This window comes from Trachypithecus francoisi, unplaced genomic scaffold (assembly GCF_009764315.1).
Source record: "Trachypithecus francoisi isolate TF-2019V2 unplaced genomic scaffold, Tfra_2.0 Lachesis_group0, whole genome shotgun sequence".
In the NCBI taxonomy this organism is placed as follows: domain Eukaryota; kingdom Metazoa; phylum Chordata; class Mammalia; order Primates; family Cercopithecidae; genus Trachypithecus; species Trachypithecus francoisi.
Window position 1 is genome coordinate 40,516,672 of NW_022681453.1, and position 23,332 is coordinate 40,540,003.

The 23,332-nt window shown below is 44.6% G+C and overlaps 1 long non-coding RNA gene and 1 pseudogene across 1 annotated transcript in view; both read left to right on the forward strand.

Annotated features, from left to right (window-relative positions):
• Positions 1-3,919: 3,919 nt before the first annotated feature.
• LOC117083134 overlaps positions 3,920-23,332 on the forward strand; it is a 28,889-nt gene continuing 9,476 nt past the window's right edge. The window contains exons 1-4 of the long non-coding RNA XR_004436957.1: positions 3,920-4,123; positions 5,586-5,587; positions 18,132-18,140; positions 20,669-20,673. This is a non-coding gene — a long non-coding RNA (uncharacterized LOC117083134). The remainder of the gene's footprint in view (positions 4,124-5,585; positions 5,588-18,131; positions 18,141-20,668; positions 20,674-23,332) is intronic.
• LOC117083131 lies at positions 19,016-20,809 on the forward strand (annotated as a pseudogene).

Here is a 23,332-nt window from a genome sequence, read left to right on the forward strand (position 1 = left end):
TTTGCTGCATGTGACTGTTTGAACGAGTCTCTGAGGCCAGCCTAGATTAACGGAGAGGGGAACAGACTCCACAGGTGGTCTGGAGGATCTCTCTGAGGTGAGGATTTTGAAACTATTAATATATCTTGAAGAATGACTTAAGTACCAACTAGGTAAAAAGCACTAGGTAGGGCTTCTAGGCAGAAAGAACAGCAAATGCCAAGGCCAAGAGGAAGAAAAGAAGATGGCATGACTGCAGGATGGTTTGTTGAAAGGCCACTATGACTACAGCACTGTGAGCTGGAGAAGCTTAGTGGTAGATTGAGTTGAAAAGATAAGCAGTGGCCGGGTGATGTAGCCCACATTAAGGAGTGCAGATTTTATTCTAAGTGTGGTGAGAAGCCCTTCAAGGATTTTTAAACAGGAGTGACATGATCTAATTTACTTTTGAGAATTTACATTGACAGCTATATTAACTTGCTAGAGCTTCCATAAAAAATACTACAAACTGGGTGGCTTAAACAACAGAAGTTTATTTTCTCATAGTCTGGAAGTTGGAAGTTCAAGATCAAGGTGTCGGCAAATATGATGTATTGGGGCTGCTCTCCTTGGCTTGCAGATGGCCATCTTCTCACTGTGCCCTCACATGATCTTTTCTCTGTGTGCATGCATCCCTGGATGTCTTTCTGTGTGTCAAAATCCCTCTGATCAATATGCTGGCTGCTATTTGAGAGGGCCATCCTCTGGCTAGCCTGGCTCTGGAATATTTCTGCACAATCTATCACAGGATGCAATGGTGCATAAAGTGGTCCATCTGTCCAAAGGGGTATATTAGTCAGTTTTCACGTTGTTCATAAGGGCATACCTGAGACTGGGCAATTTACAAAAGAAAGAGGTTTAATTGGACTCACAGTTCCACGTGGCTGGGGAGGCCTCACAATCATGGCAGAAAGCAAGGAAGAGCAAGTCACACTTACGTGGATGATGGCAAGTAAAGAGAGCTTGTGGAGGGAAACTTCTCTTTTTAAAAACCACCAGGTCTCATGAGGCTTATTCAGTATCACAAGAACAGCACAGGAAAGACTTGCCCCCATGATTCAATTATCTCCCACTGGGCACCTCTCATAACACGTCGGAATTCGAGATGAGATTTGGGTGGGGACACAGCCAAACCATATCTAAGGGCTAAGGAAAAAAACATATCTTATTTTAACCTCCGCTTTATACTTTCCCTATCTTCCACTTAAAGGTGGAGAAGGGAAGATTTGCCAATTACTACCAAGGGAGTTAAAAACTTGAAAGCAGCAAAAGAGGGGTATTTTTGATGTTCAGGCTTTCTTAAGCAAGGCCACATTGTGCTCAGAATAAATTACACAAGACAGAAGGAGAGAAAAGTTATAGGCTAAATACTATTTAACTAGTGGGGGTGAGGTTAGGAAGACAGAGTTGGAAGAACGACATCATCAGGATCTTAGGGAGTGAAGTTTCTCTGGCACACACAAAAGGCAGAACTTTGGTGGTATAAAATATGTCCGAAAGTGTTTGGCAGTCCTCCTAATTTCCACCCCCGACTTGAGTGTGGGACTGGACTTAGTGATTTACTTCTAACCAATAGATATAATGGGACTGATCATGTATGACTTCCAAGACTAGATCATAAGACACATTTAAGCTTTCTTCTTTCTTACATCACTAATTCTGGGAAAAGCCAGGTGCCATGTGACGAGGATACACCAAACAGTATATGGAGAGGCCACATGGTGAGAAATTGAGGCCTTCCACCAACAGCCATGTGCTTCTCCTGGCCCAGTCAAACCTTCAGTTGACCATAGACCCAGCTGGCATCTTGACTGCAACTACATGAGAGACCCTAAGCCAGAGCCCAGCTATGTCTCAAATTCCTAATCCACAGAAATTGTGGAGATAGTAAATATTTTTTTGTGTTAAGCCACTAAATTGTAGAGGTAATTTTTTGTGCTACAATAGATAATTATTTGATTTTTAGTGGGGGTGGGGAGATAGAACAGGAAGACTCCATCATGAAGATTTTAGGAAGCAAAATTGCTCTAGCACGTGACATATAACAGGGATCAACATTTTTTGATCCCTGTTACCAAATTGAAACACAATGATGGGGATACTCTACAGTAGTAGCTACAGAAGTCTCATGGAACCAGAATTTCTGGGTCAAAAGATAACTCAGAGGGTTGAAAAATCTTCATTTTTTACCCCTAATGTATAGGGAAACCTAGGTTGAGAAAAACTAAGTGATTTTCCTGAAGTTCTTTTATCCAGTTTGGAGGACTCCTGGTTTAAGTTGGAGGCAACAGGCAAATTCTGCAAAGTTATTGATATCAGGAATTTCCAGCTGGCCTAGGTAATAACGTTTTCTGCACATCACCAATATTGAGGGCTCTCAAACATATTTACAATACCCAGGAGACAAAGCTGTTTGTGGAATTACAATTCAATATCAATATGTAAAACGGATTTGTTGTTTGTTTAAGGAAAATTGTGACAATCTTTCCTTAGGCAAGTTGTAAGTCTCCAAGACATAGCAAGTGTTGACTCATATTCAGCGGCTTCATGTAAACAATTTGCTTGCCATCTGACAACTCCAGCCTTCAATAGGCTCTGGCATGCAAAGACTGGTTAAGGAAAACCTCTAGACTGGAGATGTCCCGTGGAGATTCCCCAGCTATTAAGCTTATTCTTCAGCTATTGAGAAGATTGCTTTTCTGAAACAATAATTTTTTTGCCATTACTTTTAACGGCAAAAACTACAATTACTTTGACACCAACCTAATAATAAGGGTTGGTCTGACTTTATGGAGTCCTGGATCATTTCAATTTGGTGATGTTCAGACTTGCTTAAGTTCCATGCCTTAAGCACTTTTTTGAGCAAGCAAATAGACACCTTTATACCAATTTGATACCCAGAAATACTCAGGTAGAAGCTTCTTCAAAGATCTGCTCTGCTTTCTCTATCCATCACCGTCTTTTTATAAGTAGTAACCTGGAGATCTATAAACTTGACTTTTGTACATCACTGTGCACAACCCAGCTTCTGTCCTCATCTCCCACTCAATCAGGTACCACTGTACCCCTCGATCACTCCACTGCAGACACATTGACCTCCCTTTTGTTCCTAAAATAAGACAGGTTCCTTCCCATCTGAGAGCCTTTCCATCTGCTTTTCTTTCCATCTGGAATATTCTCACCTCATGGCTCGTAGAATGGCAGTTTAATGCTCAGTGTTTCAATGTTCACGTCTCAATTCAAATGCCCCCACCTCTTAGAGAAGCCTTTCCTGTGTGGGCACCTCTCCCCTTCCCATCTGTGACAGTCAGTTGTATGTGTCAGCATGGCTAGACTATAGCCCCCAGTTATTCAATGGAGCACTAGTCTAGGTGTTGCTGGAAAGGTATTTTGTGGGTATGATTAAAGTCTGTCATCTTTCAGTAAGGAAAATTATGCTCCATAGTCTGGGTGGACCTGACCTAATCAGCTGAAAGGTCTTAAAAATAGAATTGAGGTTTCTCTGAGGAAGATGAAATTCTGTCTTTCAACAGCAGATTCAGTTGTGCTCAAGATTTCCAGCCCATCCTTCCTGGTGACCAGTTCTACAGATTTTAGACTGGCCTAGCCAGCCCCTATACCTGCTCGAGACAATTCTTCGCAATCAATCTCTTAATATATTCCACTGGTTCTTTTTCTGTGGTGGAGCCCTGTGTGATATAGCACTCCAGTTACTCCATTTATTTTCTTAGTGCTTGGGTTGCCTGAGTTAGCTAGTAAAAATATAATATTGCAGCTAGCATGCAATACTTGGGATGTACACATACTAAAAAAAATTTGATGTTTATTTGAAATTCAGATTTAACTGGACATCCTGTATTTCAGGGGTTCCCAACTCCCCATAAGGAACTGGGTCACACAGCAGGAGGTGAACAGCAGGTGAACGAGCAAAGCTCCATCTGTGTTTGCAGCCACTCCCCATTGCTCGCATTATCACCTGAGCTCTGTCTCCTGTCAGATCAGCAGCAGCATTAGATTCTCATAGGAGTGCAAACCCTATTGAGAACTGCGTATGTGAGGGATCTAAGTTGCAAGCTCCTTATGAGAATCTAATGCCTGATGATCTGTCACTATCTCCCATCACCTCAGATGGGACTGTCTAGTTGAAGGAAAACAAGCTTAGGGCTCCCACTGGTTCACATTATGGTGAGTTGTAGAATGTACAATGTAATAATAATAGAAATAAAGTGCACAATAACTGTAATGCACTTGAGTGATCCCAAAACCATCCCCCCAGGGCCCCCGCCCTTGGTCTGTGGAAAAATTGTCTTCCACAAAACTGCTCCCTGGTGCCAAAAAGTTTGGGGACTACTGCTGTATTTGATCTGATGACCCTACTTGGTATTTATCACAATTTTAACTTATTATTATTATTATTATCATTATTGAGACAGAGTCTCACTCTGCCACCCAGGGTGGAGTGCAGTGGCATGATCTCAGCTCACTGCAACCTCTGCCTCCTGGGTTCAAGCAATTCTCACGCCTCAGCCTACCAAGTAGCTGAGATTACAGGCGTGTGCCACCACACCTGGCTAATTTTTTGTATTTTTGGTAGAGGAAGGGGTTTCACCATGTTGGCCAGGCTGGTCTTGAACTCCTGGCCTTAAGTGATCCACCCGTCTCAGCCTCCCAAAGTGCTGGGATTACAGGCATGAGCCACCATGCCCCAACTGAACTTACCTTACTTCTTGATATGCTTACTTATATATTGTCCATCTCCCCATCTAGTCTGGAGGTTCCATGAGGATGGGGACCTTATATGTCAATTTTATGGCTATCTCCCATTTCCTGAAACAGTGGCTGGAAATGAATAGGTCTTTAGTAGATATTTATTAAGTGAATTAATAAATGAATATATTATGTCACCTGTATGGTTATACTTTCTGTTTTGAGAGGCCCAAATCACCCTCCACATGTAGAAATTGGGTTTCTGTTTTTCAACAGTTGAATCAGTGCTTCAAACGATAGCATCCAAGTGTGTGGTCTATTGGCTAAGGGTTCCCTTTCTCACACTGCTGTTGTTGTCTGCCCAGGAAAGTGTTGGTTTGTGTGATTATTTGACTATTTTAGGAGGTCATTTCTCTTATTATTTTGTAAAAATGAACAGAAAATGGAAAAACAAAAGTACTGATAGTGGTGATAAGATTCTTGTCTCATAAACTTAGTATAATCACACCACAAAATAAATCACAAGACAAGCCAAATGCAGCAAATCTTCAGCCCTGATCAGAAGCACATAGAACTCAGGCTGCCTGGCTGTAGAATCATGCAAGGAGAAAAAGGAGCAATAATAAGAACCTGCATGAAGTCCAGAATGGAATTAGGAATTTTTTTCTTTTAGCATCTGGAGGCAGAAATCACTTTTAACAAGTGAATCTATTGTTTGATTCGGGGCATTGGCTTTTTGTTCTGCCTGTAATTTAAGCTTCAGCTCAAGTGTCACCTCTTCCCTAAAGACTTTCCAGCTCCTTTTCCCTCAGCCCCACCCCTGAGAACCATTTTTTTTGTTCTCTTCCCCGTGCTCCCAGGAGTGTGTGGTTTGAAACCATTTTAAGTATGTGTTTTCACTCTCCTTTTAATTTTACTCACCTACTATAGTTGTCTCCTCCTTTAAATAGCAAATTCCTTGAAAATAGGAAATGCTTTACACCCCCTTCCTGCAAATACCCCAAACTCCATTATAGGGAGCTCAGTGCTAGCGTGGAAGTTAATGTGGACTTGATGTTAAAAGCCTGGGTTTGGAACCCAGCTCTGCCATTTGAAACCTGTGTGTCCTTTGATATATAATTACATTCCTCTCCAAGACTCAGTTTCCTCATCTGTCAAATGGGAACACAACTATCTACTGAGAGGTTTACATGGGTTACTATTGGGGAACAATCGTTGGAACTGTAAAATGCCAGCACCATGGAAGGTCTTAATGATGTCAGTCTAAGTAGAAACAATAATCAAAAATGTTGGTTGAATGAATGTCTTTGTTAGCTCGAAATCTCAAGAGTTGAAAAAGAATATCAAGATATCTCTATATAAGAATACAGAATTTTTACATAGGCAGGAATGTCTCTGGATTCTGATGGAATAGGCCCCTCCCCTCTACTTTCACCCTTCTACCAAGTGGGATCGAATATATCCGCTCCTGAACAAATTCTGTCCTGACCTGGCCCAGTGCCTTAAGCCTTCACCATTACTCCTGTAGGATGACACGTTCTGTTCATTGCCTCTGGGCTGAAGTCAGTGGGCCTCTAGACAGGCTTAGTAGGTCAAGTTGGGGTGAAGAAAAAGCCATGCATTTGGGGCCTGCCGGCAAAGCCTTCTACAGCCCTGCTACCTACCACCTACTTGATCCCCCACCCCAACATTCTATAATTCAACCTTTCTTAGCTTCAGTTTTCTCATCTAGGAGTCATGCATGATAAGCACACACTCCCTCATAAGATTACTAAGGCACAGTTTCTCAACCTCAGCACTATCAACATTCTGGTTAGATAATTCTGTGTGTGTGTATATGTGTGTGTGTGTGTGTGTGTGTGTGTGTGTGTAGGGGGAGTACCCTGTGCATTGCAAGATGTTTATCGGCATCTCTATTCTCCAGCTACTAGATGCCAGTAGCACCTTCTACCAGTTGTGACAATCAAAAACATCTCCAAATATTCCCTGGGAAACAAAATTGCCCATAGTCAGGAAACACCGCAGTAAGGATTAAAGTCAGTAATTCCTGTGTGAGCCTTTGTAAATCTGAGAGCCCAATACAAGTGTTAGTTTTAATTATTTTGCTCTGATTTCAGAGAAAATTAAATTTCCCTCTTCTTTGAGTCCTTAGCTTTTAAAAAATAATAACAGATAGCAATAATTGAATACTTGTGATGTGGTAGGCTCTGGTATTGTCTTATTTTGCACATAAGAAAACTAAGCCTCTGAGTGGCATGCCCAAGAATATAGGAGTAAGTAGTCAAGGCAAAATTTGAACCACAATGTATGTCCAATGAGTCTAAACCCACGCTCTCAACTTGCATTTGTTATTTATTGCTATATAACAAATTATCACAACTTGGCAGCTTAAAAGAGCATACATTTGTTTTCTCACTGTATCTGTAGGTAAAGAACCTGGGCACAACTTAGGAGGTCCTTTGAATAACTACAATGAAGGTTTTGGCCAGGACTGAGGTCTCATTTGAATGCTCGGCTGGGGAAAGAGCTACTTTCCAGTTCACATGGCTGTTGGCAGAATCCAGTTGTTTTTAGGTTGTCAGACAGAGCCTCAGGTCCCTACTTGCTGTCAGTTGGAGGTCACTCTCAGTTCCTTGCCAGATGAGCCTCACTGTAGAATAGCTCACAACATGGCAATTTGCTTCATTATGTCTAGCAAAGGAGAGAGACTGTTAGCAATATGGACATTGCCATTTTATGTAACATAATCATGCGAGTGATATGTTATCACCTTTGCTATATTCTATTGGTTAAAAGCAAGTTGCTTGGCCAACCCACTGTCACACAGTGGGATCACAGGGGCATACATACCAGGAGATGAGGATGCTTGAGGCCATCTAAGAGTCAGTCAACCACTCCATGCTGTCCTGCCTCCTCCTTAGCCCACTTATTACAAATGTATAAGCCTGTTTCAGCTACTAGCCCAAGTGCTGTTTTTAGGGTTTTGTTTTTGCTTTGCACATTGTCTCCATCTTCTCAGGCTGCAATAACAGAATACCATAGACTGAATAGCTTAAACAACAGACAATTCTTTCTCACATTTCTGGAGGCTGGGAGATCCAAGATCTGGTGCCTACTGATTCATTTTTCTGATGAGGGCTCTCTTTTTGGCTTGCATATAGACACCTTCTTGCTGTGTCTTCAGACAGCACACACACACACACACACACACACAGAGAGAGAGAGAGAGAGAGAGAGATCTCACCCTTCCTCATCTTATAAAGCCACAAATCCTGTGATGAGGGTTCCATGCTCATGACCTAATCTAAATCTAATTATCTCCCAAAGGTCCCATCCCCAAATACCAGAGAGAGAGATGTTGATTCTTCTAGAATAGGAGATACATACACACACACACACACATACACACATCAGAGTCTTGCTCTGTCACTCAGGTTGGAGTGCAGTGGCATGATCACTGCTCACTGCAACCTCAACCTCCCTGGCTCAAGAAATCCTTCCGACTTCAGCCTCCTGAGTAGCTGGGACTACAAATATGTGCCACCATGCCTGGCTAATTTTTATATTTTTTATAGAGATGGGATTTTGCCATGTTTCCCAGGCTGGTCTGGAACTTTTGAGCTCAAGTGATCTACTTACCTTACTTAGCCTCTCAAAGTGCTAGGATTACAGGTGTGAGCCACCCCTCCCAGCCTGGAATTAGCATCTTTTTTATATACCTGTCTTGGAACCTAAGCCAAGGCTTGGTACTTGGTAGGTATCAGAAACTGTAGGCTGAGTGAATGAAAAACACAGGCATAGGAACAGAGGAAAAAGTTCCAAGAGATTGGGACCCAGGACTGATAAACATTAATGGGGGTTGGGGAGTCACTCTGAAATAAGGAAAATGGAAGTCTGCCTGAGTAGAGCAATATGACAGAAACATGGGCTTTGACATTCAGTAAAGTAGACTGTTGAATCAATCTCTGCAAGCATCATTTTCTCTCTTGCAAGTGGGAATATTGTTGATACCTACCTCAAAGTGGTGTTGTGAGGACTGGAGAAGGTAATGCATGAAAGCCCCTAACATAGTTTATGTTTAGATCAGTGGTTGGCAAAATCTGTATTAGTCTCCTTTGCTGCTATAACAAATGGCCACAAACACAGTGGGCTTAAAACAATGTAAACTTATTATCCTATAGCTCTGGAATCAAAATACTGGGCTAAAATCAAGGTGTCAGCCTATCTTCCTTTTGGAGGCTCTAGGGGAAAATCTGCTTCCTTGCTTTGTCAAGCTTCTAGAGACTGCCCGCATTCCTTGACTGTGGCCCCTTCTTCCAGCTTCAAAGCCAGAAGTGTGGCATCTTCTCTTTTCTCTGACCTTAGCTTCCATCCTTACATTTTCCTCTTATTCTGATGCTTCTGCTTATCTCTCAAAAGTACTCTTCTGATTACATTGGGCCCACCAGGATAAGCTCCCCATCTCAAGATCCTCAACCTAATCACATCTGCAGAATTCCTTTTACAGTGGAAAGTAATATAGTCACATGTTCTAGGGATTAGGATGTGGACATCTTTGGAGGGCCATTATTATTATTATTATTATTATTATTTTAATTTAAAAAGAAACAGTGTCTCATTATGTTGCCCTGGCTGGTTTGAACTCCTGGGTTCAAGTGATCCTTTTTCCTCAGGCTACCAAAGTGTTGGGATTACAGGTGTGAACCACTGTGCTGGCCTGGAGGCTATGGTTCAACCTGCAACAATCTGCTGTCTATTCCCAAAGTTTTATGTCTATCTCAACTGCATTGACCCCATTCTTCAAAACTCTCAACCCATTACAGCAATCAACCTGAATCCAAAATCTCATCCAAGTCTTATGAGGTCAAAAGTTTCATTTCTCATCACATAAATCATCTAATTTAGGCATGGGTGAAGCTCTGGGTATAGTCCAGTGTGTGGCACAATTTCTCTCTATCTGTGGACCTATGAAGCTAGCAAACAAATTATCGGCTCCCAAAATACAAAACGAAACACACTCCACCAGGTTAAGAGTTATAGAGATTCCCATTCAAAATGAGGGAAGAATGAAAGAAACAAGGAGTCTCTGGTCCCAAACATTTTCTAAATCCAACCAGAAAAACTCCATTAGGTTTCAAGGCATGACTCTCGGCTCTGCCTTCTGAGCCTGTAAGGTCTGCTCTCACAGCCATCTTTCCTTTTTCATGAAGGGTAATACTTGTTTGCAGCTGTAGTTTCATCTGCCTGTTTCCTGTCTGTAGAATTTTGGGGATCTGACAGCCTTCTTTCATTCTCTTCTCTCTGTCCCTTTCAGGTCAAGCTGGCAGTGTTTTGGGGGACATACCAATCTTAAAAGCCTTGTGAGTTTCCTGTGTATGTCACATGGACTCACTCCATTTGAACATCAGGCCAAATCAAGCCTATTGCCTCTTTTTGTAAATGAAGTTTTATTGCAACACAGACACACCTACCTGTTCATTTACGTATTGTTGATGGCTATTTACATAATATAACAGAGTGAAGGGTTGCAACAGAGACAGTGTGGCTCACAAGCTGAGACTCTTTACTATCTAGCTCTTTGCAGAAAATGTTTGCTGATGACTGGCCCAGAGCCAGAACTCAAATAAGTGGTAGTTTTTAAACAAATAACAGACTTGGGTGGGTTGCAAAAGTGGGGCCACTTGGAGGTAGTGAATATTTCAGACATTGTGCGGTAGGTGTGAGGAGAGAAGTGAGAAGAGGTAAGAGACAAAGGAAGAGGAAGTGAGAAGCTATGGACTTCAGAAGTAACCTTGATCTTCTTGGCAAGTTGCCTTGGAAGCCTGGGGCCAGGGTCATTAAGCAGCAAGATTACCATGAAGGAAAAGAGTGAACCAAAAGAAAGTAAGGGGAGAAGTACAAACTGGGCTCAATTGTGACAGAAAAGAAAAATCACACCTAGAGTGTGAGGGACGCAGTACACTGAGTCCCTTAGTACAAAAGAACCACATTGCCTCCTCATCATCCTCCCTCTGAAAAGAAGCCTGCTGTGCACACCTATGGGACAGCATTTGCTTAATTCTATGTGCCAGCGGCAGCTTCCCAATAAGCCTTCTCTCCTTCACTTTTGCTCCGTGGAAATGAGAACATACCGAGAGTGACGTTTGTGTGTGGGTTTTGGCACTTTCACAAAAAGCTTGATTAGCCTTATTTAGAATATGATTACTCCTCCAATCCCTGTGCATAAATTGATTTCAGGTGACCATGCCTGTTGCAGGCCCTTGCTCGCCTGGTTACTGACTTGAGGTGTTCTTTGTTTTAAACAAAGCAGGACAAATAAAGAGCAAACACCCACTCGGGGCCCTAGACGTTCATAGAAACTGATTTCCCCTTAAAAATCAGCTCACTTTGGGAGTTGTAAATAGGAAGAAATGAACCATTTAAGAGAGAGTCTTTGAGACTACTGCCTATTGGAATGGAACCAGTTTGGGGTTTGGGGTGGAGGTGGCATGTCAAATTTGCGGTTACTTCCTAAACACACACAAACTGTTTCAATATCAGATTTGAATATGCTACAACTGCCCCCCCCAACCCCTTGCCCAGCAGTCTTTCCCCCCACAAACAGCTAAGCCAAGAACCCCAGGACAATTTGCTCTCTGTATTGATAGACTATCTGGGGTTTCTAAAGCAGGCGATGTATTCTATTTCAGGAAATCAGACCAAATAAAAATCATTCCAATTAAAAAGCACCACTGGGCAAGTAGAACAGCAAGTGCCCACCTCACACAAAACAGACCAACCGCAAAGTGCAGCCTTTCATAGATGTTGTTGATGGCAGAGTCACTGCCTTAGAGCCTCGAGTTTATTCAATGGGATAAAAGTTGCCTGGTAAATTGAGCTGAGAGGATTTTTTTCCCAGAAGGCCATCACAAGGCATTTTGATGTACTTATCATTTACAAGAGCCCAGAGGACTAGAGGAATGTGAAAGTGATTTTGATTTCAAATACTATAGAACCCAGTTATTATACAGCTTATTAATACTGAGCTTCAAATAACCATCAGATATATTCTGAGACACACACATACACACACACATACACGTACACACACACACCCCCTCTGTACAGGCTTGTAATATGAGGCCTGTGATGGTGGTGTCTCATCTTATTTAGGGAGATGGGTTCTAAATTTCTACACAGATGAAAATTGTGTACGGTTAAAGTTGCATTTGGAAAATCCCTTCAAATGCCCACTAGCACAGTGAGGTGCTTGCACTGTGGGAGGTAGGAAGTAAATCTGACTGCTTCAGTTCTCACCTGTCTCTTGCAGGTGAGGATAGGCAGAACCAACACCCTGTCAGCCCTCTTTCTCACTCTTCTTGCTGAGGGCATGGAGATGAATTCACTTTAGTCAACTGTATAGGTTATATAACTTCACTTTGAACAGGTCACCCCCAGGAAGGTTAGTCCCCTCTACAAATACAAAAGCCACTTGTGTCCTTTTTCTAGGAAAACTTCCTCACTACCTGGTAAGGAAGACCCTCAATTGTCTCATCCACTAAAAACACTCCCAGTGTCTTCCATCCCTTTTCCTTCCTCTTTCTCTCCTAAAAAGACTGACTTGGGCTTTTGAAAATTGGTTAAGCCTTCTCTCCCTCTCTCTTTTCTCTCTTTCTCATTAGCATTTCCAAGTGTAATATTCAAAGCTTCCAATGGGGACAATGCCCTGAAATTTCAGACAACTCCAAAGGACTCCTTCCCACGCTGATGTAGGCACTTAAGTGTTGAATTAGCAATTTCCCAGCACAACCTGAATTCTAGAAGTTAGATGTCACAAGTGGATTGATGAACTTTATTATTCAGACTTTTTAGTTAAAAGTGCCAGAAACCAACTCAAAGCTTAAGTAAAATGGGGAAGTTTTTTTTGACTCATGCGAGTGAAAATTTGCATGTGGTATTGGCCTTGGGATGCTAGTGAATCGAACGACAAGGATCTCTTTTCCCTCCCCCTCCCTTCCTCTTTTCCACTGTCCCTTCCTCCCTCCCCATCTCTTTTTCCTTCCTTTCCCCCTTTCTCCCTCCTCTGCCCAGTCTTAGCTTCTCTTTTCTCTGTAGGTTGGGGCTGATTCCCTCTTACAAGAGGACTCCATTCATTTTAGGGTTGGATGAACTGCATGTTTCACTCACATCATCACATCTTGGGGTCATCTGAGGAAACAGTGATTTCTCTCTTCTGGCACCCATAGATGTGTCAATAAAAAGAGTCAAATTCTGTAAAATATTTGAAGAGATTTATTCTAGCCAAACATGAGTGACCAATGGCCTGTGACACAACTCTCAGGAGATCCTGAGAACATGTGCCCAAGATGGTTGAGCTACAACTTGGTTTTCTACATTTTACGGAGATGTAAGACATCAATCAATACATGTAAGATGTATGTTGGTTCGGTCTGGAATGGCAGGACAACTGGAAGCGGGAGGCTCACAGGTCATAGGCAGATTCAGAGATTTTCTGATTGGCAATTGGTTGAAAGAGTTATTATCTAAAGACTTGGACTCAATAGGAAGGAATGTCTGGGTTGTGATAAGGCACTGTAGAGACCAAGGTTTTATTGTGTAGATGAAGCCTCCAGGTAGCCGGCTGCAGAGAGAATAGATTGTTAATGTTTCTTATCAGACTTAAAACATCTGTTCTATCAGTCTTAAGGTTGAGTTGATGTTAATGCTGGTGAGGTGAGCCTGAATTCCAAAAGGGAAGGAGAGTAGGGTGAAGCAGGTCTGACTCCCTCTTCCCATCATGGCCTGAAACTAGTTTTTCTGGTTAAGTTTGGCATTGGCCAAGAGATGGGGTCCATCAAGATGGTTGGGAGGCTTAGAATTTTATTTTTGGTTTACAGATGAATCCCAGACAAGGATTCTGATAGGCTGGTCTGGTCACAAGCTTCCTCAGCCCAGTCACAGGAGCTGAAGGGAGAAGACACTAGGGTTGGCCAGACCTCAATCTCATGCCCACCCTTGTGGCTTATGGGAAGACTGAGGAGTTTAGCAGCCTGACAGACACCATATAGTAGTATGCAGTGTGCCAGGCGTGGTGGCTCACGCCTGTAATCCCAACACTTTGGGAGGCCAAGGTGGGCAGATCTCCTGGAGTCAGGAGTTTGAGGGCCAACAAGGCAAGACCTTGTCTCTACTAAAAATACAAAAGTTAGCTGGGTGTGGTGATGTGTGCCTATAATCCCAGCTACTCAGGAGGCTGAGGCAGGAGAATCACTTGAACCCCGGAGGTGGGGGTTGCAGTGAGCTGAGATCACAGTACTGTACTCCAGCCTGGGCAATGGTGTGAAACTCTGTCTAAAAAGCAGAAGAGGAAGAGGAAGAAGAACAAGAAGAAGAGGAAGAGGAGGAGGAGGAGGAGGAAGAGGAAGAGGAAGAAGAAAGAAGAAGAAGGAGGAGGAGGAGGAGAAGGCGTCAGTGACAAGCATTTTCCCAAAGAAAGATGAAGGGAGAGTGCAGGTACAAATATAAATACATGAGCGCTGAGTGGAAGAAACCACACATATTCATCTCAGGTTCCTAAGAAAAATCAGAAAAAAAACCAGACCATGTCACTCCTACCATCATACATTCAACCAAACATCCCAATGGGCCTGCAGATAGAGCTGACCTTACCAGCACTGTGTATGATATTACCTTGCAGCTAGTATCAGTCTTAGCAACTGGCCCCAAATAGTCATCTCTGAGCAGTGATCCACAGCTTGGAGAAGGCATGAAAACTATGTTTCTCTGATTTGAAAATCTGCTCACTTTGTAAGTCAGGATTTTGCAAGTTTTCTAATTATAGTGGTTTACCCTTAAAGTAAAACAAAACCTAAAAACCAATGCCATAATTGCGTGCCATGCTTGAAGCAATTACTTTTGGCAGCTCCAGGCACCACCTCCGTTCTCCGTCATCCATCACAGTGTGGATTGAATGTCTGCAGAGCAAGCATTCTGCTGCCATTCCAGACCAAAAGTCAGGCTAATCTCTCTGTCTGTTTTTTCTCTATCTTTCTTCCTCCCTCTTTTAAAGTCTTGTCCCTAGACAAGCAGCATCAGCATCTCCTGGGAACTTACCTGAAATGCAAATTCTTGAACCCCATCCCAGACCTGCTGAATGTGAAAGAGAAAGTAGAGGCAGCAGCAACCTATATTTTCGCAAGCCCTCCAAGTGATCCTGACACACCCTCATGTTTGCTGAATCCCGCCTTATGTAATGCTCTATTGTCACACTGACCTCAGACCTATGCACACATATGCTTCCTCTTTTTGTCTCCTGCTCAGAAACTCCCCATGGTCCAGAAAATAAATTACACACTCAGTTTAGCCATTCAAAGACCTTGGCAATCTCATTTTCCCAACTTATTGCTTATTAATGTATTCATTGTTATGAATCTTATTTATTTATTGAGCATTTAGAATGAGCCAAGCACTAAGCAAGGTCTTTAATATACCTTGTGTATTAGTCAGCTCAGGTTGCCAAAACCAAATACCATAGTCTGGGTGGTTTAAACAACAGGCATTTATTTTCTCACAGTTCTGGAGGCTGGAAGTTCAATATCAAGGTGCTGGTTGATTCCAGTTCTGGTGAAGGCCCTTTTGCTAGCTTGTAGACTGCTGCCTTCTTGTGGTGTTCTTGTATGGTAAAGAGAGAGAACTCTCTCTCTCTTTCTCTCTCTGTTTTTCCATTTTCTTATAAAGCCACCAATCCTATCATGGGGGCTCCTCTCCCATGACCTCATCTAGCTTTAATTACCTCCTGAGAGTCTTATCTCCAAATTTGTCACACTAGGGGTTAGTGTGTCAACATACTAATTTGGGGGGTATGCAGTTCAGATCATAGTACGTTGATTTATGTAAACCTTCCAACAAGCTGTGAGATAAGAATCACTGAGCCCATTGGCCATTGAGGAAACTGAGGCTTAGAGAAGCTCGGGAAGCTGCCTAAGACCAAAGTTAGTAGGGGGTGGTGCCAGAGTCCAATCCTGTGGACCAATTACATTACTCCCACGGCCTGTTCTCTCCATTATTCATGGCTGCCCAGGTGTCCAGACACGCCCCTACCTTCCCTCCTGAACACCTTGCTCAAACCACCCCCAAACCTGGATCTCCTCTCTGGGCTCCTTTGTCTAAATGTATTGAGTCCTGGAAAACAAATCCATCTTTACCAGCTTCCCTGATAAGAATCATTTTCTTTTTCTTTCCTTTCTTTCCTTCTTTTTTCCTTTTTGCACAAAGTTTTTCATTCCTTTTTTTTCCTAACATTATTCTCAGGGCTCCTCTGCCCCTCCAAATTATCTTTGCTCACCTCAAGCAGTGCACACCTCTCTAAGTTCCTTGCTAACTTCACTTCCAATAGCTTAAGGGAGATCCCTATGGAGCATTATTGATTACAGTGATTATTAGTGTTCTAAATATTTTGGAAATGTCCACCACATTCTAGCTACTACAGGTTTCTGCAGACACCCAAAGTCTTATTTGGAAAGAGCTGATGACCCAGAGTCAGCAGATTGAAACTCAAAGCAAAAGGTTTATTTGGCCAACAGTTTTCAAATCCTTTCTGTCTCTTTCTCTCCCTTTTTTTTTCTTTTTCTTGTTTTTTTTTTTTTTTCTTTTCGTTTGTTTGTTTTAGGGATAGCAGAATCAAATGAAGCAATGATAGAAAAAGGTAAGTTGGAAGGAATAATGAGTGGTGTCCTCACTCCCAGTGGTCAGTTCTAATGTCAGTGTGACAACAGAGTAGTATATAAAGCAGAGGTTGGCGAACTATAGCATGCACCACAATGACCTGGAATGCTTGTGAAAACACGACTGCTGCTGCACCCATTCCTCCTTTCAGATTAATGAGAACTGGATGGGGCCTAAGAATATGCATTTCTAATAAGTTTCCAGGTGATGTCAATACTGCTGGTCCAGGGACCACACTTTGAGAACCACTGACCTAAAAGGCTTCCTTACCCTTGTTAGAGATTTAGAAATAGACAAGCATATATATATCACTAAGATGCTTTGGCTATGGTATGAGTAAACCCACCTGAATGTAGTTTAGGCAGTAAGGCATCAAAGCAAGTCTGGAGGCAGTATCCATGGGTAGCTCAGCCAATGACTGACTTCAATAAGGATTAGCCTCTCTCTGTCTTTCTGTCCTGCCATCCTCATCATGTTGGCTTTGTTCTTGGGCTTGCCTCTTCACTATTCCAGAAAGGCTGAAGGCTGCCACTGTTCCAGGTATCACATGTGAACCCAGAAACATCAGTCTGAAGAAGAGATGGGATTTTCTTCCTTGTGGTTTTTTTTTTTTTTTTTTTTTTTTTTTTTGAGACAGAGTCTTGTTATATAACCCAGGCTGGAGTGCAATTACACAATATTGACTCACTGCAACCTCCACCTCCCAGATTCAAGCAATTCTCCTGCCTCAGCCTTCCAAGTAGCTGGGATTACATGCATGTGCCACCATGCCCAGCTAATTTTTGTATTTTTAGTAGAGATGGGGTTTCACCACGTTGGCCAGGTTGGTCTCGAACCCCTGACCTCAAGTGTTCCACCTGCCTTGGACTCCCAAAGTGCTGGAAATACAGGCATGAGCCACTGTGCCTGGCCCATGTGTCTTTTTATTCAGGAGGAACGACTCTCCCAGAGGCGCCCAGAGGATATCCCATTAAATCCCACTGGCTATAATAGTCACGTACCCACAGTTGCTGGCAAGGGTAATGGAATTACCATGATCTGGTGAGTCCAAACGATATTCCCTTCCTGGGGCCAGGGAGGTGCCTCTGACTGCCTCCCTGGCCCACCAGCGGATTGTGGGGAGGAGAGAGAACAGGCCGTGCAGGCCTACAGAGCATTGAAGCAGCGGTGGTGGCTCCATGGGGAGTGACCCCACCTCACTTCCCGGAAGAAGCCAGAGCCACAGCTGTGATGGAGAGACCCGGGGCCTGGCCATGCTCCTGGGAAACTGGCACCAGGAGCTGCCACACCTGGGTGGGGGAGAGGCAGGCAGATTCTTTTCCCTGGCCATGCCAGCAGCGTGGGGTGAGGCCTCCAGGTACTCGTTCACACACTGGGCATCAGTGGGTCCACATGTTGCAAGGGGTGAGTGCCCGATGGACTAGGGCCAAGGCCTAGTTGATGGTTGGCCTGTGGGGCCCAGGGTCACTCACAGTTGTGTCTCTTTGTTCTGAACGTTCATTCTGAGTCGCAGCCCAGGTACACCTTAGGAAGGGCTGGATGCCATTACCCTGTCCCTGAACACCACTTACTGAGACAGCTGATGAGGCTGGATTGGTGTGTGATGGAGGCCCCCTGGGAGTTAGCAGAGCTAAGTGCATAGCACATATCAGGCAAAGTAGGCCAGGGATGGTCAACTCTTGAAGTTAGGCAGCTAAAAGAAGGTTGGAAAGGTCCTTGGGTGAAGCAGTTGACTATGTCAGCCACAATCACCTATTCCTTCTCTGCAGATACCACTAGGAGAGAAAATAGACACAAGGAGGTGAGGGGAAGAAAGTATGGGTCAGGGCTTCCTGGGACATTGCATTGAAGGATGTCTGCGTTGGACATCTGCACTTTTCCTACCCAGTGTCCATCCCCTCCTATCTCCTAACAGTACCCAATTTTCCTCTGGGGAACCACTCCACCCCGATTTGGGTGGCCTTGGTGGGTCAAGCAAAGTGCACTGACTTCACCTGGCCTTACCCATCACCCAAGCCTGGCCAATCTGAGTTTCTTTCCTGGGGATTTCAACCTTAAGCAAAGCAACACAAGAGTAGAAAACATTTGGAGTGGGCAGGTGTCCTCCCCTCTCTGGAAACAGGAAATAAGCATCCCCCACTTACAATCCTCCTCCTCTTCCTCTCCTCTTTTAGCTAGCATGTGCAGGTGCTCTGTGGGAAACTTTACATGCATGGTCTCAACTAATCCTAGCAACAGTCTTATGGGTGACTACCGTTACCTCCATTTTACAGATGAAAAACTGAAGCTTTAAGAACTTGAAGGATCACAGAGCTAGTAACTGGTAGATCTTAGATTTGAATTTATACCTATCAGATTGCGAAGCCCTGTTTTTCTTGTTCTCCTGGAATATCAGGAGAAAAAGAGCCCTCCCCAGGCAGCACTGTGAAATGGTTGAAGGTCTTTTATCTTCTCTGTCCATATACGTGGGAGTCTTAGCGCCTACACTGCTGTCTAATCTAGGCTTGTTAGGGCTGGGCAGTGTTTCACAATCCTCCCAGATAGCTGGCAGTAAGATGTAAATAACACTCATAGGAGCCCTCACGGACAGCTGCTTGGAGACAGTCTGTGTGTAATATGGATAGAAAAAGCACTGCTGATAGTATCTGAACCTCTGGATCTGGCAATACCTGAAGTCCAGACTCGTGAACTTCATTTTTGCTTAAGTCAGTTTGAATTGGGTTTTATTGCTTACAACTGAAAAAGTTTTAGCCAGTGTTCCTTAACCATTTTAAAAACTGGAGGAAAGCAGAAGTGGCTTCACTAGGGAAGCTTTCAGCATGGAGACGGCGCAAGCTGGAGGTGGAGCAGCAGTGCCCAGGGCACCAGTGGGTCCTGGGAGTCCCCGGCGGGTGCAGCGGCGGCACCAAGGGCAGCTGCTGGGAAAGCAGCGCCCAGTCCCGTGGTCTGGGCTTCGCAGCAAAGAGAAGAAAGTGAATTGCACGCCCAAGAACCAGGACGAAGAGGAGACCCCTTTCTGGCTCCGGGAGATTATGGGGAGCTGCCAGAAGATGAAAAACCCAATCAGTAACAAGAAGAGGAAGAAAGCAGCCCAGGTGGCCTTCAGAAAGACATTGGAGAAGGAAGCAAAGGGAGTGGAGCCCGACATCGCCATCCCCAAGTTCAAGCAGAGGAAAGGGGAGTCTGACTAGGCCTATATCCAGCGCATGCAGCAAGAGGTCCAGCACGTGCTATTCCTCAGCAAGAACCAGACCACCCGGCAGCCAGACGTCCAGGCAGCTCCCAAGGAGAAGTCTGAGCTGAAAAAAGCAAAAAAAGCATTCCAGAAGCGACGACTAGATAAAGTCTGGCAGAAAAAGGAGGAAAAGATGGCAGACAGGCTGGAGCAGGAGTTGCTCAGAGACACAATGAAGTTTGGTGAGGTAGTGCAGCCTCCAGAGCTGACTACCAGGCCTGGGAGGAGCATAAGCAAGGACCAGCCTGGCAGGAGATCGCAGATGCTGAGGATGCTTCTGAGCCCTGGCGGTGTGTCCCAGCCTCGGACTGCCTCCCTGGCCTACCAGCAGATTGTGGGGAGGAGAGATAGGAGGCCGTGCAGGCCTACAGAGCATTGAAGCAGCGGCTGCTGCAAGGGGAGTGACCCCCACCTCACTTCCCGTAAGAAGCCAGAGCCACAGCTGTGATGGAGAGACCCGGGGCCTGGCCATGCTCCTGGGAAACTGGCACCAGGAGCTGCCACACCTGGGTGGGGGAGAGGCAGGCAGATCCTTTTCTCTGGCCATGCCAGCAGCGTGGGCTGAGGCCTCCAGGTACTCTTTCACACATTGGGCATCAGCGGGTCCACATGTTGCAAGGGGTGAGTGCCCGATGGACTAGGGCCAAGGCCTAGTTGATGGTTGGCCTGTGGGGCCCAGGGTCACTCACAGTTGCGTCTTTGTTCTGAACATCCATTCTGAGTCGCAGCCCAGGTACACCTTAGGAAGGGCTGGATCCCATTACCCTGTCCCTGAACACCACCTACCAAGACCGCTAATGAGGCTGGCTCAGTGTGTGATGGAGGCCCCCTGGGAGTCAGCAGAGTCAAGTGCACAGCGCACATCAGGCAGAGCAGGCCAGGGGCAGGGAAGACACACACAGGGTAGGGCCAGTGGACACATCTGGACCACCTGTGAGGGCTCTGCAGGGGACCGTGACTACAGGCCAGTTGTGAGTGGTCCCCTGCAGAGGCTGCCCACTCAAGGTTTGGTTGGGGTGGAACGTGATGACAGCACTTACACCAAGAAGGTTAGAACGGGGGCCAGGCGCGGTGGCTCACGCCTGTAATCCCAGCACTTTGGGAGGCAGAGGCGAGTGGATCACCTGAAGTCAGGAGTTCAAGACCAGCCTGGCCAATATGATGAAACCCTGTCTCTATTTAAAATACAAGAAAGAAAGAGAGAGAGTGAGAGAGAGAGGGGAGAGAAGGGAAGGAAAGGGAAGGGAAGGGAAGGGAAGGAAGGGAAGGGAAGGGAAGGGAGGAAAAACAGTGTTGTCACCTACATGACAGGGCTCTGAAAGAGCTGGGCAGGCCCAAAGTGGCTTGAGAAAGTAAAGGAAGGATCCAGATTTGGGCTCAGGGTCACAGAGTGGGGCCCAGGGGGAGTTCCTGCTGAGGGCAGGGTCTTTCCAGGCTCCAGTCTCCACCCCGAGCCAAAGGAGGGAGAGCCCAGGCTATAAGCATCTCCAGATGAGGGCAGAAGGCAGAGGCTTAAACCCAAGTCACAGATCTAGCAGTGGAGTCCGACTGCCCAGCACCATTTGGGAAGTGAGGAGCGCCTCTGCCCAGCCACCATGCAACCCTCCAGGTGTGAAGTGGCAGCCTTGTGTGTGACCTTTCTGCCTTTCCCAAGTTTGCATTTTCGACATTAAAGTTTACTTTCAAATTAAAAAAAAAAAAGATCACCCCCAGGATTTTTTTTTTTTTTTTTTTTTTTTTTTTTGAGACAGAGTCTTGCTCTGTCACCCGGGCTGCAGTGCAGTGGCGTGCTCTAGGCTCACTGCAAGCGCCACCTCCCGGGTTCACGCCATTCTCCTGCCTCAGCCTCCTGAGTAGCTGAGACTACAGGCACCCGCGACCACACCCGCCTTATTTTTTGTATTTTTAGTAGAGATGGGACTTCACTGTGTTAGCCAGGATGGTCTCGATCTCCTGACCTCGTGATCCGCCTGCCTCAGCCTCCCAAAGTGCTGGGATTACAGGTGTGAGCCACTGTGCCCAGCCACCCCCAAGATTTCTTAGACAATTTTTTTCCTTATTGTCTGTTCCCTTCACCACGAAACTTTAGCACCACAGATATACTCTGTATCTGTTTATGTACAGTATGTATATCTTTGCTTATACATAAAAAGTAATTTTTTTTTTCATTCCTTCCAAGAATGAATTTTTTTGCCTGGTTGGGATGGTATTATCCCTGCTGAGATTGCATGGCCTTGACTAATGAGGATGGACCTCAATGATCCTCACCTCCTGGTATTCATGCCTTCCCACATTTAATCAGGGCTAGCCTGTGTAGATGGTATACCATGGTGGAAGTGATGATTTGTGACTTTCAAAGCTAAGTCATGAAGGCTTTGTAGCTTCTGTCTTGCTCTCTGCTTGGGTGGTTCAGCCTGGGGGAAGCCAACCAGCATGCCATCATGACACTTAAGCAGCCTCTGCAGGGAAACTGAGGCCTCCTGCCAATAGCCAGCACTAAGCTGCCAGTCGCGTGAGTGGGCCACCTTGGAAGTGGATCTTCCAGCCTCAGTCAAGCCTTTAGATGACTGCAACCTCATGAGAAGTCCAGAGTCTGGACCTCCCAGCCAAGCTACTGCACAGGAACTGTGAAATGTAATAAATGACTCTTGTTTTAAGCCACTAAGCTTTGCCATGACTCATTATACAACATTAAGTAACTATTAGGTTGGTGTAAGCTCTCTTCTCCATCACATATATGGAATGGCTGGGCACTGCAACTTATGCCTGTAATCCCAGCACTTTGGGAAGCCAGGGAAGGAGGATTGCTTGAGTCCAGGAGTTCAAGACCAGCCTGAGCAACATAGTGGGACCCTGTCTCTACCAAAAAAAAAAAAAAAAAGAAGAAAAGAAAAGAAAAAGAAAAGAGAAGAGAAGAGAAAAGAAAAGAGTACATATGGAACATACAAGCATACAAGTGGGGGCTGGGTAGTGTATAGGTATGGAATAACAACAAAAGGTTTAGGAAATCTGAGAGATTCTATCAACATAGTGCAAGGCATGTTACAATAACCATTAAATAGCTTGTTTAAAAAAAAAAAAAAGCTAGTGAGAGAAATATTCCACCCCCACGTGAATTCAACAAGCCTTTGCCATTATTTACTCTGTGGAAGGTACTGTGTGAGATACTTAATATATTAGTGTCCTAGGGCTGCTGTGACAAAGGACCACAAACTGGGTGACTTAGAACAACAGACATTTATTCTCTTGCAGTTCCTTCCTGGAGGCTGGAAGTCTGGAATCAGAGTGTCAGCTGGGCCATGCTCTTTCTGAAGACTCTAGGGGAGATCCGCTCCATGCCTTTTTCTGAGCTTCTGGTTTTGCCAGAAGTCCTGGAGTTCCTTGGCTCATGAGAGCATCATCACTACAATCTCTGCCTCTGTGTTCTTCCTGTGTGTCTTCACATCATCTTCCTTCTGTGCTCGTCTGTTTCTGTCTCTCTTCTTCTCTTGGATTAGAGCTCACCCTAATGACCTCATTTTAACTTCGTTACATCTGCAATGACCCTATTTCCAAATAAAGTCATACTCACAGGTACTGAGGGTTAGGACTTCAATACCCTTTGGTGGGTACACATTTGAACCCTTAACTAGAGATAGCTTGAGAGAATCGGATTCATTCTTGACCTTT